The 7,276-nt window shown below is 49.8% G+C and overlaps 1 pseudogene; it reads left to right on the top strand.

The window, feature by feature from the left end:
- Positions 1–1,646: 1,646 nt before the first annotated feature.
- Positions 1,647–7,276, top strand: part of LOC139229122 (proteinase-activated receptor 4-like) — an 11,447-nt pseudogene continuing 5,817 nt past the window's right edge.

Genomic DNA, 7,276 nt, shown 5'->3' with positions numbered 1-7,276 from the left:
AGATGCACTGATGCAGGGCTCGGACCTCCTCTCCCACCTCAGGGTAATGGGGGGGTGGGGCAGGGGGCGGGGGGGGGGGGGAGGGGCTCAGGGGACAGGCTGCACATCTGCTGGCTGATATCTGAAATCATAAATGGCCCACGGCTCACGTTAAGGTGAGGGCAGGGGGGCAGGAATGGAATGAGGAAGGCAGCGAGTATCAGGAGCTGGAAAGTGTTAAAGCCTCCTGGTGTTGGGGGGAAGGAGAGGGGATGAAGATACCGTTGTTGCCCCCAGCAGGGTCCACGTCGCCGCCGGCCATGGCGCCCACCACCTGCGGGCCGATGAGCCGCAGCACTCGCTCCTGCAGGTCAGCTTCACCCCGCCCGTCTTCTGTTGCTCCCTCCGTTTGTGGGCCATCTTGGTCTGCAAAGGGAAGGCATGTGAGAGTCAGTGTCCAGCTAAGTATGCGAGAGATATGCCTGTCGTTGGTGAATAGCTGTGAATGTAGGCAAGGCGTGAGATGGGGCTGTGAGTCTGAGGAGATGCACATGTTTGGTGAGGGAGGGGTGGGGAAGTGTGTGGGAGAGGCGGGGGAGAGGCTGGGGAGGGGTGGGAGTGTGGGTGTGGGGGGGGAGTGGGGGAATCTGGGTGACGGGGGGGAGTGGGGGGGGTTGCTGGGGAGTGGGTGTGGGGGGGGTGGGGGAGGGGGGGGAAGTGTGGGGAGGGGTGGGGGAGTCTGGGTGTGGGGGGATTGGGAGAGGGGTGGGGGAGTGTGGGGAGGGGTGGGGGAGTCTGGGTGTGGGGTGAGAGTGTTGGTGTGTGGTGAGGGGTGGGGGAGTCTGGGTGTGGGGGGAGGGGTGGGGGAGTGTGGGTGTGGGGGGAGTGTGGGGAGGGGTGGGGGAGTGTGGGTGTGGGGGGGTTGGGGGAGTGTGGGTGTGGGGGGGGTGGGGGAGTGTGGGTGTGGGGGAGTGTGGGTGTGGGGGGGGAGTGTGGGTGTGGGGGGGGGCTGTGTGGGTGTGGGGGGGAGTGGGGGAGGTGTTGGGGGGAGGGATGGTTTGCGGTGTGCACAGGGGGTTCAGAGGCTGATATGTCGGAGGTGTGGGGCCATGTACTCATCTTGACCACCCGACTGAGCTCGAACTTCTTGTGTCTCTGTATGGAGCCGGTGTTGCGCAGTGGCTTGTCTCTCCCGGGCGGTAATGCTCCGCGGCCCACTGAAACTGGCAGCGAATGTCCCGGCGGGGAGCTGGGTGCCCGCCGAGAGCACTAACAGCCGCCATAGCCGCCCCTCCGGAAGTCCGAAAATCGTTAATACTTTGACACAATTATCAATCAATTATTCATGATAAAGGAAGCACTTTGTAGAGAAACGGTACAGCGAATTTCATGCACTCCACAAAAAGCTGAAAAAAAGTATTAAAACACCTGAAATGCCCTCAAAGCACGTGAGAAACTGGGTACCTAAAGTCTTGGAACAACCACGCCATGGTTTACAAGCCTACCTTCAGGCTATTCTGATAGAAATCAATAAATCTGGAAACCAACTAATGATCTTAGTGAGAGCAAAGTGGGAGCAAGCACAGGCAGCGCTCCCAGCTCCTCCCCTTTCCCTGGAAACACCCTAAATAGGACAAACCCACATCCATTCCGTGCAGTCAGTGACATTCTGTTTGTGGAAGACGATCAGTCGATAGAGTTGCGTGGATTTGGCCAGTACTCTCTCAACATGTGTAAGTGATCTGCTCGGCTCATGTCTTATTCTTGGAACTGTTTAAAATGCATAATCACTGAGAGGTTGTGATGAGTGTACAGCTGATTACACCTCGATATTAGTGCCTCATAGAATCATAGAAATTTACAGCACGGAAAGAGGCCAATTTGGCCCATCGTGTCCGCACCGGCCGACCCAAGAGCTATCCAGCCTAATCCCACTTTCCAGCTCTTGCTCCGAAGGCCTGTAGATTAATCCTGCAAATCCCCCGGGAGGACAGGAGCACCAACATCAGCGTCCTCGACCAGGCTAACATCCCCAGCATTGAAGCACTGACTGCACTCGATCAGCTTCGCTGGGCAGGCCACATAGTTCGCATGCCAGATACAAGACTCCCAAAGCAAATGCTTTATGTGGAGCTCCTTCGTGGTAAACGAGCCAAAGAAGGACAGCGGTAATGTTACAAGGACACCCTCAAAGCCTCGCTGGTAAAGTGCGACATCACCACTGACACCTGGGAGACCCTGGCCGCAGACTGCCCGAGGTGGAGAAAGTCCATCCGGGAGGGCGCTGAGCACTTCGAGTCTCAACGCCGAGAGCGTGAAGAGGTCAGGCGCAGGCAGCGGAAGGAGCGCGCAGCAAACCAGCCCCACCCACCCCTTCCCTCGACGAATGTCTGTCCCACCTGCGTCAGGGTCTGTGGCTCTCGTATTGGACTGTTCAGCCATCAAAGAACTCACTTTGGGAGTGGAAGCAAGTCTTCCTCGATTTCAAGGGACTGCCTTTGATGATGTAGGTTACGGCACTTCAGGTGCACATCCAGGTACTTTTTAAATGTGGTGAGGGTTTCTGCCTCTACCACCCTTTCAGGCCGTGTGTTCCAGACCCCCACCACCCTCTGGGTGAAGATATTTCCCCTCAAATCCCCTCTAACACCCCCCCCCCAATTACTTTAAATTGACCCCTCTGCTAAGGGAAATAGGTCCTTCCTTTCCACTCTGTCCAGGCCCCTCATAATTTTATACACCTCAATAAGATCTCCCCCTCAGCCTCCTCTGTTCCAAAGAAAACAACCCCAGCCTATCTAATCTTTCCTCATAGCTAAAATTCTCCAGTCCAGGCAACATCCTCATAAATCTCCTCCGTACCCTCTCCAATGCAATCACATCTTTCCTGTAATACGGCAACCAGAACTGCACGCAGTACGGTAGCTGTGGTCTAACCAGTGTTTTATACAGTTCAAGCATAACCCCCCTGCTCTTGTACTCTATGCCTCAGCTAGTATTCCGTATGCCTTCTTAACCACCTTATCTACCTGGCCTGCTACCTTCAGGGATCTGTGGACCTGCACTCCAAGGTCCTTCTGTTCCTTTACATTTCTCAGTGTCCTACCATTTAATGTGTATTCCCTTGCCTTGTTAGCCCTGCCCAAATGCATTACCTCACACTTCTCCGGATTGAATTCCATTTGCCACTGTTCTGCCCACCTGACCAGTCCATTGATATCTTCCTGCAGTCCGCAGCTTTCTTCTTCATCATCAACCACACGGCCGATTTTTGTATCTCCGTACAGGCTCAGAACAGAGACTGTTTTAAGGGATGTTTAACTCGTGCCTGCTACTGTGCAGCCCACGCATGTCTCTGTGTCCAACACAGCAAGCAAGAGGGAATGATTCATTCCCCTTTGGTGATAAGTGTGGTTCCAGCATAACGTGTGTGATAAAAGGGCACAACTGACTCTCTTGTCTAACACACTATAGATCACGGGCTAGAAATTTGCTTCGATTGCGCCCCTCGCACGGGAGGGCGGGGGGAGGGGGGGGTAAAGGGTTTGTAGCTGTGAGCCCCGGTATCTGCGCCAATCGGTAGATTTGGTGTGTCGCTGCTGGCGGTGCTGAGCAGTATCGCCCGGGAGCGCCACGCCACGCGATGCTCCCGGTATTGGCACGGAGACAACATTCGGTTTGCGGGGTACCCGTAGCGTCCCCCCTAGTGAGAACGCTGGCGTACAGAGCTGTCCTGGGGGTGCTTCGGGAAGGAACAGCTGCAGGAAGTAAGTTGGAGAGTTTATTTTTGCGATTGAACTTTATTTGGGGTGAGTAAATGTATCGGGAATGTTTGTTGTGTTTTTTGTTCTGATGTTTTTTGTTTCGGGTGGCCTCTCTCGGGGTGCTCCGAGGTCGCCTCTCGAGCTCGGGATTTTCAGTAGCTCCCCCAGCCCAGCGCCCTGAGAGAGGTGTGGAACGCCTCCCTTCGCGCTCCTCTCCACTCTCAGGGCAAACACCGAACTGTGGTGGTGTTGTGGCTCTCCACCAAATCACACCTTGGTCTGTCCCTCTACTCCTCCAGCACTTTCTCCTCCTTTGAGCATCTCCCCTCATTCCACCCCTCTCGCCTCTCATTTAAAATTCTTCTTCTCTAGCACCCAACTACCGTAACAATTTTATTACCGATAATTCTTCACTACTTTCCTCCCTCTGCCTCTGCACCGAGCGACTTCTCATCCTCGGTGATTTCAACCCCCATCTCAATTCATCAGGTTCTCTCTCCTCTGAGTTCACTAGCCTCCTGTCCTCCCTTAATCTCTCCCTCCATGTAAACTCCCCAACCCATATTCATGGCCACCGATGGTGAAGCGATTATAATCGGGGATGAAGAGGGCAGAATTAGAGGAGCGCAGACACCTCGTGGGGTTGTGGGGCTGGAGGGGATTACAGAGATAGGGAGGGGCGGTGGCCATGGAGGGATTTGTAAACAAGGATGAGAATTTTGAATGCTGAGACAAATGCAAAATGCTGTGGATGTTCGAAATCTGAAATAAAAACAGAAAATGCCTGAAACACTGAGCAGGTGAAAGCACGAGGAAACAGAGACCAGAATACGAGGATGACGACATGAAACTGGAGTACTGCGTACAGTTTTGGTCTCCGTATTTAAGGAAGGATATAATTGCAATGGGTCATTTTCCGGTTGGCAAACAGTAACTAGTGGGGTGCCGCAGGGATCAGTGCTGGGGCCTCAACTATTTACAATCTATATTAATGACTTGGATGAAGGGACCGAGTGTAATGTAGCCAAGTTTGCTGACGATACAAAGATGGGTGGGAAAACAAATTGTGTGGAGGACACAAAAAATCTGCAAAGGGATATAGACAGGCTAAGTGAGTGGGCAAAAATCTGGCAGATGGAGTATAATGTGGGAAAATGTGAGGTTATCCACTTTGGCAGAAATAATAGAAAAGCAAATTATAATTTAAATGGAGAAAAATTGCGAAGTACTGCAGTACAGAGAGACCTGGGGGTCCTTGTGCATGTAACACAAAAAGTTAGTATGCAGGTTCAGCAAGTGATCAGGAAGGCAAATGGAATGTTGGCCTTTATTGCAAGTGGGATAGAGTATAAAAGCAGAGAAGTCCTGCTACAGCTGTACAGGGTATTGGTGAGGCCACACCTGGAGTACTGTGTACAGTTTTGGTCTCTGTGTTTAAGGAAGGATATACTTGCATTGGAGGCTGTTCAGAAAAGGGTCACGAGGCCCGGTTTGCAGACTTGCCAAGATTGTTGAAACAAATAAATGCAACTATTTATGGGGGTCATTAAATTGTCAAGCCGAACCCATGCAAGGAACGGGCTTGAAGTGCAGCCAAACTGATTTTCAGCCTTTGACCTCCTATGTTTTGACAAAATTAACGTCAATTACTAACCAGAGATCACTAGGATCTTGAAAGCTGATAATCAAAAAGTATTCAAAGTCTCAGAGGAATATCTTCATTTTATCATTGGATGTCCAATCAGTGACTTTTGATCTAATTGGATGAGCTGGCCAAGTAAGGTGAGCCACCCATGTCGAATGCAGTGCTTCCTCCTCAAAGGGAACAGCAATAATCATGGGTGATTATAACCTCCATATTGATTGGACAAATCAAATTGGTCAGGGTAGCCTTGAGGAGGAGTTCATAGAGTGCATAAGGGACGGGTTCCTTGAGCAGTACGTAATGGAACCAACCAGGGGGCAGGCTATCTTAGATCTGGCCCTGTGTAATGAGACAGGGTTAATAAACAATCTCCTAGTAAAGGATCCACTTGGAATGAGTGATCATAGCATGATTGAATTGCAAATTCGGATGAAGGGTGAGAAAGTTGGATCTCTAACCAGCGTACTAAGCTTAAATAAAGGAGACTATGAAGGTATGAGGGCAGAGTTGGCTAAAGTGGACTGGGAAAATAGATTAAAGTGTAGGACGGTTGATGAACATTGGTGTACATTTAAGGAGATATTTCACAACTCTCAAGGAAAGTATATTCCAGTGAGGAGGAAAGAGTGTGAGAGAAAAGATATCCATCCGTGGCTAACTAAAGAAATAAAGGACGGTATCCAATTAAAAACAAGGGCATACAAAGTGGCAAAACTAGTGAGAGGACAGAAGATTGGGAAGCTTTTAAAAGCCAGAAAAGAACGACTAAAAAAAGGATTAAGAAAGGGAAGATAGACTATGAAAGTAAACTAACGCAAAATTATAAAAACAGATAGCAAGAGTTTCTATAGGTATATAAAAAGGAAAAGAGTGGCTAAAGTAAATGTTGGCCCCTTAGAGGACGAGACCAGGGAATTAGTAATGTGGAAGATGGAGATGGCAGAAACTCAGAACAAATATTTTGTATCAGTCTTTACGGTAGAGGACACTAACAATATTCCAACAGTGGATAGTCAAGGGGCTATAGTGGGGGAGGAACTTAACACAATCACAATCACTAAGGAGGTGGTACTCAGTAAGATAATGGGGCTAAAGGCAGATAAATCCCCTGAACCTGATGGCTTGCATCCTAGGGTCTTAAGAGAAATAGCGGCAGGGATTGTGGATGCATTGGTTGTAATTTACTAAATTTTCCTGGATTCTGGGGAGGTCTCAGCAGATTGGAAAACTGCAAATGTAACGCCCCTATTTAAAAAAGGAGACAGACATAAAGCAGGAAACTATAGACCAGTTAGCCTAACATCTGTGGTTGGGAAAATGTTGGAGTCCGTTATTAAAGAAGCAGTAGCAGGCCATTTGGAAAAGCATAATTCAGTCAGGCAGAGTCAGCATGGATTTATGAAGGGGAAGTCATGTTTGACAAATTTGCTGGAGTTCTTTGAGGATGTAACGAACAGGGTGGATAAAGGGGAACCAGTGGATGTGGTGTATTTGGACTTCCAGAAGGCATTTGACAAGGTGCCACATAAAAGGTTACTGCACAAGGTAAAAGTTCACGGGGTGGGGGTAATATATTAGCATGGATAGAGGATTGGCTAACTAACAGAAAACAGAGGTTCATTCTCTGGTTGGCAATCAGTAACTAGTGGGGTGCCGCAGGGATCAGTGCTGGGACCCCAACTATTTACAATCTATATTAATGACTTGGAAGAAGGGACTGAGTGTAACGTAGCCAAGTTTGCTGCTGATACAAAGATGGGAGGAAAAGCAATGTGTGAGGAGGACACAAAAAAATCTGCAAAAGGACATAGACAGGCTAAGTGAGTGGGCAACAATTTGGCAGATGGAGTATTATGTTGGAAAGTGTGAGGTCATGTACTTTGGCTGA

This window comes from Pristiophorus japonicus, chromosome 18, assembly GCF_044704955.1.
Source record: "Pristiophorus japonicus isolate sPriJap1 chromosome 18, sPriJap1.hap1, whole genome shotgun sequence".
NCBI classification, from domain to species: Eukaryota; Metazoa; Chordata; class Chondrichthyes; family Pristiophoridae; genus Pristiophorus; species Pristiophorus japonicus.
Note: the sequence above shows the minus strand (reverse complement) of the source record. Positions and strands in the feature narration are given on the sequence as shown.